This window comes from Ornithodoros turicata, chromosome 6, assembly GCF_037126465.1.
Source record: "Ornithodoros turicata isolate Travis chromosome 6, ASM3712646v1, whole genome shotgun sequence".
Taxonomy (NCBI): Eukaryota; Metazoa; Arthropoda; class Arachnida; order Ixodida; family Argasidae; genus Ornithodoros; species Ornithodoros turicata.
Window position 1 is genome coordinate 63,697,550 of NC_088206.1, and position 12,361 is coordinate 63,709,910.

Genomic DNA, 12,361 nt, shown 5'->3' on the forward strand with positions numbered 1-12,361 from the left:
AGCAGGCATGTCTGAGGAGGTAACAATTTCTCCGCTAAGTTGCAAGTGCACGTCGGTGCCCTCCTGTTGCTAACGATGTTACCTAGCTTCTTTGGCTGCATGGCTTGGACCACCGTTCATGGGTTGGACCACGATAGTTGTTTAGTGGTGGGTTTGTTAATTGCCTCACAGCTTCTAATACCCTGCACTCACTGACGCAGCATCCACATCGCGCCCAATCGTGATCAGGCTGCGATCGTGATCACCCTTACGTGCGGACAAAGTGTGTCTCCGCGATCTGGATTAACACCGCAGACATTTCCTCAACGTTCTTGCTTCAACGCTTGTACGAACGTTGAGGAGCGTTGAGGACTGTAGCGCGTACCCAAAGCATTACTTTTTTTTTATTCCATGTTAGCGCTGTGAAGCAACTGTGGCTATGAGCTGCGTACAGATGTGGACCAGATGAAGAGAGGACAGGGGGGTTAGCATGGCGTCCTGGGCCGACTTCAGGGGGAACTGTGCCGACATTCGTCTGGAAAGTCTTCGGTAGACCCAGGGAAAACCTGAGACAGCACAGCCGGTGGTAGGATTCGAACCCACCACCTCCCAGTGTTCAGCACGACCTTGGCTACCACCAACGAGCGGGACGCCTTAACCCGCTCGGCCATGCCGCTGGTCCAAAGCATTACTGACGCTTCTGAGGACACCACTGAGGAGTCTCCTCAACGTTCGTGCAAGTGGTGGACTCCGTCCCTTTCCCTCGTGTAACTCAGACACTTTGTGTTGGTACAGCTTCTTTTTCTTTTGCAGTGAGCGTTTGTATTTGCCAGGTATGAACAATGCTCAGGGCTTTCTCTTCCCGTTTGAGAGCCTGCCAAGTTGCTTTTCTTTAGAAAGCAATCTCCAATCAGACGCTAGTGTGCTCATTAGATCTCTTCTCTGGGTCTCGGTTCCCATCATCAACAGAAATACTCTCCCCTAGCAGTCTACCTGGGGTAATGAACTGTGCATGCGAGCGATGTTTCCTTCTTGTCGACCTCGCCATACACACGCGAGTCGCTCATCACAGGAAGGTCAAAGGAGAAAACAAGGCCCGATCTTTCGCGCAAATATCGATCGGGCGTTCGCGAAATATGGCGCCACCTACCGCCCAGTGATGGCGCTTCTATCTCGCGTGCGTCTCAAAGATGGCGCCGCGCGCGCTTTGTGCGCGCAGCACGTTTCGAGAGAGCCCAAGTTCAGTTTGTGTGTAGCGCCGTGAGCTGTCGCGTCGGACGCTGAGAGCTCACGGCTGGATGCGGAGCCAACTTCGGTGACAACATTTACCAGCTGGACACCGTCGAGGGAACGCTATTGGAATATATTGTTCCTGTGGAATGGAGAAGGGTCATTACGAAGGGATCGACCCTAACGACCTTATTCAGTGGATAAATCCTGCTGGATAAGCACACGCCCTCCTATTGTCACGTAGGTGCATTTTACTTTCGTTTTGTCGCCTTCGTATTTTTTGTTTTTTAACTTAGCACGTTGATTGAAAACGGAAAAGAACTTGCGATGGTGTACCCGTTTCATGACAATTGTTTGAAGTGAACAAGTCTGGCGTGTAGGATCAACACTAAAATTTGCTCTTGACGCTTCTGCCTCGTCTGCAAACATCTATAGAACGTAGAGATATATCTAGATGGAGCACGATGAGTCAAAATGAATTATACCGCACTTTCGTTATTTTATCGAACGCGCTTGCTATAATGGTTGTTTCTCTTTTGGTTGTCTCGCGAATATCCTCGGATGTACGATACATCCGCATCATAACTCACGATAACACTCTCCAAATCAACCGCACAAGAGCGCGTCACCTTTGAGCGGTTCTCAACATACTTCTCCACAAATATATGTCCAGATATCCTGCTGGCATTGTTCATCGATGCTCTGTTCTCGTTTGAGGTTATAATATGCGTCCTGCATGAAGGGACACTCCACCAGCAATTGCATGTAACGCGTTGTTTTCTTCGCTTAGAAGTAAAGTGGAACTGTCTGCCCGTTTTGCTGTTTATCTATACGCGGTATACCTGTACGTGAGTAGCAGGTATTCCGCTTGGCTTAACACACGCTCGGCTAAACTAAGCGAAAAGGACATGAACGTTGAGACCACGGATGTTTCTCTGCGCCTGCGAACGGGATAGTCTTTCTTTTTATTTATTTTCGATGGCGAAGCTAAAACATCTGCCGTCTAGTGTGTCACGTGATCCACTCCGCACTGGAAACACAACCGGACAACACATCCCCCCAGGGGGGACATACGTCTATTACGGAAAGGTCAGTCATACCAAAGGTCGGCTTGCTACTCCTAAAAAAAAGAAAGAAAGAAAAGAAGACGAAGAAAGAAAACTCCACCACCAAATCTAATACTGTCAAAGTGGTTAATTCGCTAGCGGCACGTTTTTGGTTGTGCTATATACTGTACCACGGACCTGATCTGGATGACAATGCTGGAAATGTAATGCTTGGCCATGATATCGGGAATTTGCGGCGCTTCTACGGTGTCTACGTAGTATCAATCCTTTGCTTGGAGAACTGGATAAAAACGATCACGCATACATTGTCGATTTGAGAACCAGGGTGGAATGACGGAATGCGTTGAGGAATCGATGTCCAGTGGTGTAAATTTTATCAAAATGTGCCAAGAGTGTACTAAAATAGTGCTACAATAAAACGCGCAACCAACGGTTGGTCAGTTCTACTAACCGAAAAACTCATTCCAGCAATAAATTACAATTTTTTCTAGACTGGAAATATTTTAGCGCTTTTAAAATGTTTCGCGAGACCTGAGTTTCGCGGAAAATTGAGGTTCGCCAAGATTGTTACGTTTACTTTATTCTACAATACGTTTCTACAATATTACAATTTCTACAATATATTCATTTACTATCGCCTTCACGGGTGTCTCGATTCTCACGTGGCGAATTTACCCATTCATCATCATCAATTTATCTATCGTTGTTGCTGATTCTCTGCAGCGCGCATGTTGAAGACCCCGATGACGGCCTACTCCATATTCAGCACCCGCTTCGCGTCTATCTCCACCTTAGAAAACTCAGAGACCATTTACGTGTGCTAGCAACAGCGGCGCACGATAACTCTGCGGCTTTTCGCCGATTTAATCCGTTCTACGACCCGCCATCCGAAGCGCCAAATCCCCGCTGTTGAACATTTGACATCTTGTACGCGTCGTTCCGGATTATCGGCGGCTACTTCTTCGATAAGCTGCAACGACTTTGTTGTATCTCTGTTCTGCCGACCCTTCGTGAAAGAAATCTAGAGCCTGATGAACTTTCTTTGTCCGGATGTATTGTGCGCAGTGAAGGGGATAAGGAAGTGTCCGACGAAAGTAAATGATGCGAGCAGACGGACGAGAACTGCTCCAACGAATTAGGCTCGCTTCGATGTAATCACAAAGAGCTGACCAATCTTTTCTATCCCTCCCGATAGCTTTCCTGTCCGACTCACCAAGAGTTGAGGGGCTGCCTTCGAGGGCCCGTTATCATGATGATGATAGTGTTCGTACCAGAGGCGTAGCGAGGGGGCATGCATACGAGATGGCCTGCGTAATATGTAGGCCTCTTCGTATGCATGGCGCCATTTCTTTCACATTGGCTCAGGTTGGTTCACTGAAGTACTCAAAAATTCACTGGCGATCTAGCGGTAAATGCGAGAGACATGCGCGTTAGCATTAACCACCTTTTCCGGTCCATACTTGACTTCCGGGTGTCCACTTCCAGTTTAAACCCAACTTCCGGTTGTCCACATCCCGTCTATACTTGATTTCCGGAATGCGTTTCCGGTCCAACTCGGCTTCCGGTTCTCCATTTCTGATGTAACCTGACTTCCGGTTGTCCACCTCCAGTCAATGCTTGATTTCCGGTTTGACACTTTCGATTACTATATGTAAGTCGATTTAATTAACCTTTAATGAGTCTCAACTACTTTCAATTGCCCTGTCATTACCCTTGAATTACCCTAGGTAACCGCAGGTTACCCGAGGTAATCTTGAATTCCCGTAATTACGTTTAATTACGTTTACTTGCCTTAATTACTCTCAATTCCTCTTTAATTGACGTTACTTACCATTAATTACATTTAATTATCTCCGATATAACCTGCGGTTACCTTGGGTATTCTTTAATTTCACTTCATATTTCGCTTAATTACATATATCTTTCATTCATTACCTTTAAACTCAACTTTCTCGTTTTAATTGCCTTTAATTACCTTCCATTACTCTTACCTCTTACTCTTAATTACCTTCGACTACTTCAATTTCAAATCATTTGCCTCCATTTACATTTACCCTCTTATTTTCCTTTTGCATGTCCACTTATACTGCGTCTCGGTGAGGCTTTACCATCCCACACACGGACACACACACACATACAAACAGGTTTTTTTTTTTTCATTTTGACACTCCTAATGCTAACGCATTAATAACTCACCATTTCGCCTCCTAAACTCACCTTGACAATTTGTACAAATGCGTTGCTAAACAGCACACAGAGCGTCATTCACTTTGGCACTGGTCAGCCAGGCTTCCTTCCCTTTTCTTTTGTGTGTGTGTGTTGCCTTCGTTCTCCCCGCTCCCTTAGAAGCCCCAGGCCCGGTCGCACAAGCCTGAAAGTTTTGGTCTGGCACGGCGCACCAATTGGAAATGAATGTCGAGCAATTTATAAACCAGGAAGGCACATTATGGTGCAGTTAAAGGGTTGGACGAATGCCAGGACTGTAGTGGAAAGACAGCTACGACAATGTACGGACGACTGGGAAAAGAAGCACTTCAAACATCTTACTCTATACAGAGACACTGGGATCAGGCTGAACGCCTACACAGGAGATTTTTTTTACGCTTCTGAAAAAAAGAGGTGTCTTTGTACATAGACACGCGTTTTTCTTTTTCTTCTTTTTTTTTTTGCTTTTTGTTTTGTCATTCTGCAGGCTCAACTGAAAGCTGTAATAACAGCGTTTAAATTGATGTTTGCGAAACACGTACACATCCGAAACGGTGTTTTAAATGGGATGCACCCGCTGAAATGTTGTTTCGAATACACCATTTAGAATGGTATTTTACGGAGCACCCTTCTGTATGGCGCGAAGCTTACACCATGCACGAAAGTGTGTACCATGGGACACCGTTTCACCCGAATTGTGTAAAAAAAAAATTACTGTATAGCTATTGGTTAAAAAGAATTCGATTGACGTGATGAACCCAAATGGTGATGAACCCCACTTGCAATAGCATTCTAGCTCGGTGTGTCAGAACGTCATGTGCCCAACACAAGACCATCGGTGGAGACATCTCCCTGCAATGGATCCCCTCCCACGTCGGCATTAGTTGCAGCGAAAAAACGGACCAACTAGCATCTGCTGCACACCACAGCACTAGCCCTAGTTTGCCAACCCCGGAAGATAGCGACAGAAAATTGGTCATCAATGAGATAGTTCTTATGCAGCACCCTGGGATCCGGGACGTCCTGGAAAATCATCGACTTGATCTAACGCTGAAAGGACTTTCCCGCAGTATACAAACTCTGCTCTTCAGGCTGCGAGCATCACTAAATCACAATTATTCGAGATTGGCTCTCTAGACAGCGCAAACTGCATACATTGTCAGCAAACTGAAACTATCGAGCACATCCTATTGCATTGCTGTGCATATGCTGCGGTGCGGGAGAAATACATTGGCCATGGCAGGAACTGTACGGTGGATGATGTCATACATCCCAGAGGCTCTTTGACGGAAAGACACTCCAAAATTCGCAGCCTCGTCTACTTTCTCCAGGAATCTGGCCTCGCTCAGAGGCTATGAGTACTGCTCGGACTTCTCGCCAATTCTGCAGTGACTGCCCTAGATCTTAATTTTCGGCCGTCATCATTCCTTCATCTGTTATCACACCATCTCATCTCATCCTGGCTACAGTCGTGACGCAGCCCACATACGTGAGGCCAACAACGGCAAGCTGGTTTGTCGTCGCCACCACTACCAACAGTAAGGGTCAGTCTGAATGAGACGAGATCATCGTTGGAATTTCTAATGACGCAGTCGTCGGAGAATACTATATTGTACTCCCGCATGGGTAGGGAATATACTAATGGGAACGATGTTTTCAAAACTCACGTTCCATGTGTAGTGACAAAATCACTCATCCTCTTTAGCACGCATAAAACTGCCACTATTAATACCCGGTAACATCTTATCAACAACCCTGGCACACGGGCAGTCTTCAACTACCATTGAGATCAATGGTAATTGAAAATGCATGTAGCACCACCTAGCGTGTAATGTCTCAACCTATCAGGAAACATTGGACCCAATGCTCGTTCAAAAGTAGACGCTTGGTGGCGCTACGCGCATTTTCAATGGTCGTTGGTTTCGATGGTCATTGAGGACTGCAGTTGTGACAGGGTTAAAAGACGGTTCGAGAACACACATTAATACTCGAGTCGACAGCAAATTAAGCTAATTGCGTACGGGAGCGATTCGTTACCGATGCATAAAACTCACACAGCACGGGGCTGTGCTATCTCACATTCCGCATCCATCCCGCATTTAATGATTCCTTAATGGTGTTAATCGTATCATTCCAGAGAGTCATTTCTCATGCTTCCTTAGTCTTCGTTGACATCGCTGACAACCAGACGAATGGTGACGAACATAACATATAAAGAGAAGAGAAAGAGCAACGTTGACCGTCTCCTAGCCATAGCCAGATCATATTGGACGAGACGAATGATTGGATCGTGTTGACGTTTCCGGGCTCCATTAACGGGTGGCAGTCACTTACAGATCATGCCCTATCTCTCGACCCAAGATATACGCCCCGTGGTGGGTGTACTTGTTCAGCGCCCGACCGATATGCCCCTATATATACTCGTGACCGAGCATATTACGGTATATACTCCAGGGTAACCTGAAGTGGGCTTGCCAGATGTTAGTGAAGATCGAGACTGACTTTTTTCTTTATGCATTGTCTCTTATCTGCTCGCTGTGTGCTCTGTGCGGTTAATAATCAATGAGTACGTTGCAGCGTATCCACGAGGAGATGTGTATCGTATAAACCAGGCGCCGCTATTTTTACTCGCCGGCTTCTCCGCGCAGCGTAATCACGCAGAGGACCTCGATATTGCCGGATGCGAAATCCCCGATCTCGAAATTGACGTTCTCGAAACAGTCAAGAAGAATGCTCTTATCGCTTCGTTTTTAAAAACACGACATCACTATTTAACCACTCAAATTTACGGGTTTTCGATGTCTGTCCAAGTCGTTTTAGCGAACGAAAGGCACATTTTAGCAGCCGTTAGGCTTAGCAGGGCGGACGAATGAGCACCATTTTGCTTAGTTTATTGTTAGGTTTGTCCGGTTTCGGTGTCTGCGTTTTTATGTCCAGGTTAGTCTTCGTTCGCCGTCGACAGTTTCCCGCGCGCGACTATGCATTTTGTAGTGAGATAACGTTGATTTACGGTAGTTTATTTTGCAACGGGGATTTCGATCACTTTATTTCGAGGTACGCAATCTAGAGCAGGGTGTCTCGGCAACGAAATGCATTGACATTTGCAGGAAGCATTGGCGCGTGTAATTTGTTGCTGTCTTTGCTTCTCCTAATGTCTTTTTCATATACAACCGTCGTAGATAACAAACACAAATCTGGGCCCCGACCTTCAACTTTCACATAGCGATCATTATCGTTATATTTAAAGTTCGCGCATTCTCAAGCCGCTTTGATAGGCTCGCGCGAGAGTTCGTGGCGAGTTGGCCGACAGCGCCGCAGAAGCAGCTCTCTCGTCTCGAGACGGACGCGTATTGCACTGCTGAGGTCGGTCCGTACTTCGACGCCTCGTGACACCTCTCGCTACACGCCAATGGACCGCTGACATTCTCCCCCAGCCATGCTGAACAGAGTTGATCCAGCGCTTGGTTTCCGCATGCCTCGACATATCTCTCGTCAAGATGCCGCATTAGTTCATCGAATGCGCTTTCACAGCACAGTGGCGTTACCGCTTGAGGCAATTTGACTTTCCCCACTGCAGTCACTGCGGTGCTCTAGAAGATCTAGAGCACATTCTTCTCCATTGCCCACACTCCCAGCCTTTCCGAATCGTACTTTCCGGATCCCTTAACGAGCTGGACTCTCGCCCCCTCCCCCCCCACCTTCTCTCACAAAATTGCTTGGTCCTTGGCCACATCCAGCACACCAACGCTCTGCCCTCAAAGCTCTCACCACCTTTCTGGATACCATAGGACTTCGACACTTATTGTGTTAAGGGGCTCATTATTTCATTCCCCGCATCACCACCAGCAATGGGGTAGAGTATGGCCCTCGGCGATGAAACTCCCCAGTCATCGTCTTGTAGAGTGCTTAGCGTGCTGACCATGTCACGTCGAGACTGCTAGTCTGATTCGGATCCCGGTACCCGCGGCTGTGCTGGCTGGGGTTTTTCCTTGGTTTTCCTCAATCGCCGCCAGACATATGTCGGCACAGTTCCCTTAGTAGTCGGCCCAGGAGGTCTATTCTCCTAGAGCGTTAGTCGTGACGTTACTCATCTCTGTGAGGCCGACAACGGCAAGCCGTGTGTCATCGCCCATGCCCGTCGTTTCTCTGTCCCTTCACGTTACGACCGAAGCGCTTCGTCTGTCAATTCGCGAAGTTTCAAATCTTTCATAAGTGAGCTTTCCCTCGGGGCCTCGGGCCATGCGGCGGAGCATCCTTTTCAGGCGATTATGATATTTAAGCAGAACGGGCGAGTGATTTCTTTGCTTATTCTTCATCTTCTTTTTCCCTTCTCTCGTCGTTGTTCCCATTATCTCACTTTGAGCGAGAGTCATTAAGAGCTTAAGACCTTAACCTTTTTATCTCAGTCATAGCCCGTTTGTTACTTTCGAAATCCTTTTACTTAGAGAGAACGCTCGCGATCAGAGGAGACTCCATTTCGCGAGCCCGCGCACGCGGGGCTGCTTTGAACATCAGCGAGGCGTGCGCGAACTTCGTTGGCTCTCTAAAAAAAAAAAAAGGAGAGAGATCGGGCAGTCGTATTCCAACCCGAGTGGGTTTGTTCGTAACCCTGATTTACGGTTGTAGACTGTATTTGTAATTCTCCCGACACAGAACCACATCAGAAAGTGAGAGATTTTTCGTTGTACGAGGGGAAGCATGCATAGGTAGTAAACATAGACTGATGTATGTGCGAGGCTGAGACGCCTATCCTTATACATCATTCCTTTTTTTGGCGGTAACAAAGTAATGCCTCTTCGCATAAAGGCTGACATTTTGCCTGGGAGAGAAACATATCACTGCGCGAGGCTCAAAATAGCCTTTATACTATGGGTTGGCGATACGTCTTCAGTTGTTTCCCGTTGCCTTTTTTTTTTTCTCCCGGATGGGTATATATGATGATGATGATGAAGATGGTAGACGGAGCGGTGCACTTTGTGCGAGCCTCCGTTGCGTTATGCGTCTCTATGGGGCGTTCGGGAGGGAAGTCGAATTAACGTGGGCCTAATGGTCCTACAAGGAGAGGGCGTGGTTGTTTCTTTTGAACGTTCCCGTTAAACGCCACTGTGGCTATTGTTTGTGTGAATGTATGGTGACTGTGACTTATTGTTACGCCGTGTTCTGGCTATGTAATGGCCAGAGCGCTGAAGTACGTATTTCTTTTGTTCCTTTTTTGATCGAGATAGTGTGTCGCTTATATTCATTAGAACTTCAGGAGAGAACCTTACCTCCTGAAGTTATTATAGCTATTGTCGTACTGCGCGCTAACAGCTATAATAACGTCATAAGGTATGTAGTATATGGGTGCAAGAATGAGGGGCTGGCTCAAAGAAGTGTGCTCGTGCCTGCGATTCCTGATCAGGAACTGATATACTGCGTGTGCGGTACGCGGGGAGGAGCTGCTAGCAGCTGTGTCTGTGTCTGATGTGGAGGCTTCAGCATTGTCGGAACGATATCTGCGTTGTTCGTGGATGCGAAAAATCACCGCAAAGGTCGTGATATATCCGTAACCTTTGGGATGTCAGGAACATGTGAACAAAATATCTCGTTCCAAAACTGCTCAGATTTTATTCAAACGAATTTATTACGAAGCGAGAGGGCTCTGAAAGCAACACACATGCTGACATCATACAGCAAGGAGAATGCAGGTTTCGAAGCAGACGACAATGCTGGGTGACGTCACGGTATCCTCCTCCGGACGAACCGCCGTTGTATGGAGCTCTGTTTTCTGCTCTTGGCATTTCGGTTTCGGTTTGCTATTGTCATCATTTACGAATTAATTACTCCCGCAAAATGTATTCGGTATCGAGGGGGTGGTTCTTGTTCAGTATGATGCTCACCTAACTTTTTTTCTCTTTTTTAATCCTTGCGAAGTCTCCCTTTAAGAGACTGACTGCTTCTCCTGTACCGTTTATAAGGAGTTTTCGAGAACCAGCGGCGCGCTACGGTCAGTCGGTGCCATACACGTGTGTTCTACCGATAACGCATTGTACAGTTTACGAAATGGAACGTTTGAACAGTTCTAAATCGCGCCACAGCATCCCCCCATGGAATGTAATTCAAAGCGGCGGCAGCGGTCTTTTCGGATATTTTCTACGGCGGGTTTCTGACCTCTAGATTTGTATTTGTGTTTATTGATTTGTTGCGCCGCAACAAGAGCAGCGACGAAGCTGAGGCAAAAGGTAAGCTAGCTGCCTGACAAGGGTCCGATCTCCGTAACAACACATAATGAATAAAATACACTAAAACACACACATACACTTACAAGCATGTAGTAAAACCACTACATGCACTACATGAGGGGATTAAATGACAGCGACCTAGAAATGGTAATACTCCGCGAGGTTTTCGAGGAAGGGATGGTGGTGGCATTGAAAGGGCTCGCCGTTGTCGTCCTCACAGAGGTGGGCAACGTCATGACTAACGCCATGGGGAATGTGCGTCCTGGGCCGACTTCTAAGGGAACTGTGCCGACACGTGTCTGAAAGCGTCTGAAGAGAACCCAGGGAAGACCCAGGGTATAACGAGGAGGAGAACGTAGATGCCACGTCACCGATGACGTTAGAAGGAGAACTCGTTCTGGTGCGCCGGTCAGTGGGGGTAGGCAGGCGCTTTGTATCTTTGCCGCCGTAAACCAGTTTTGCTAGTTCTCCCGGAGAATCAGGGATAGAAGGAGCGGCCGAATCGTGATCGAGCCAGGAGCAAGGCTTCTTCAGAACCCCGAACAGCCGAGTAGCAGACGACAGCGGAGTAACAGACGACATTTCTATGGACCAATCAGCGAGCATTCTCCTTGTAGCGTCAGCGCGAGGTTCCAGGCAGATCACAGGCTGGTACTGCTCTCCACCGCCGCTGCGCACGATCGCTTTTTTGCGGCGTACTTTAAATTCAGTTTCTGCGATAATTATGACTCTGTGGTGTGAATTACTTCGCATGGTGCATCTTACAGTTTTATAGGAAGAAGACAGGGTGTTAAAAATGACTTACGTGCTACTTTAAAGAATATAATATCGATGAAATGCGTTTTAGGAAATAGTGTATACTCGCAGCCTTGCTGTCGATGACATTCTACAAGGGTCGTTCAAGGTTGACCGATACTTTCGTTCTTTAAATACAATGGAAACTTCGAGAAGCACCAAATACGTCACTTTACGGGGCCCAAACAAATAGTAACCGCTTGGGGCTAAATCTAGGCTGTAAGGGGTCTGGGGCACACCGTCCCAGCGCATTGCGGCCGGGGTTGCTATCGTAAAATTCGCCGCTTGAGCCCGGGCATTGTCATTTAGAAGTATGACCCTTCCGGACAACATCCCAGACATTTTCTTGCTAATTGCGTTACGCACGGCACCCTTTATCAACGTCGAGTAGTACTGGGCATCAATCGTGACCCCTTGCTCCAAGAAGTCCACATGGATGACACCCCGCGCGTCCCAGAAGACAGTTCCTGTGGATTTTCCGGAGACGGCTGCATCTTGCTTTTCTTTTGTGGCGGGGAAGCCCTATGTCGCCATTCCATGCTGCTACTTTTTGTCTCTGTGGTGAAATGTTGCATACAGGTTCTCATCACATGTGATGATTTATTGCAAAAATTCGTTCCCGTCGGATTGAAACCGGTTCAGCAGCTACCCAAAGACTGTCGTGCGCGCTCTCTTCTGGTCACAAGTGAGGTGCTGGGGAACCCATTTCGCACAGACTTTGCGAAACAGTAACAGTGATTGTCTCCACACTGCCGACACTAATATTACGCTGGGCCGCAATGTCCCGAACTGTTACCCGCCGGTTCTCGAGGATGGCTTGCTCAACGCCTGCGATGTTCACTGCGCGCGACTGCAATCGGACGT

General features: G+C 47.4%; 1 protein-coding gene across 2 annotated transcripts in view; it reads left to right on the forward strand.

Annotated features, from left to right (window-relative positions):
- LOC135396990 (neuroglobin-like) overlaps positions 1-12,361 on the forward strand; it is a 152,116-nt gene that overhangs the window by 45,916 nt on the left and 93,839 nt on the right. Inside the window, exon 1 of one of the 2 annotated variants that reach the window (XM_064628269.1) lies at positions 1,216-1,449. The exons of the other annotated variant lie outside the window; for it this stretch is intronic. The gene's annotated coding sequence lies outside the window, so the exon portion shown is untranslated. Of the gene's footprint in view, positions 1-1,215; positions 1,450-12,361 lie in introns of those variants that run through there. 2 annotated transcript variants of the gene reach the window in all.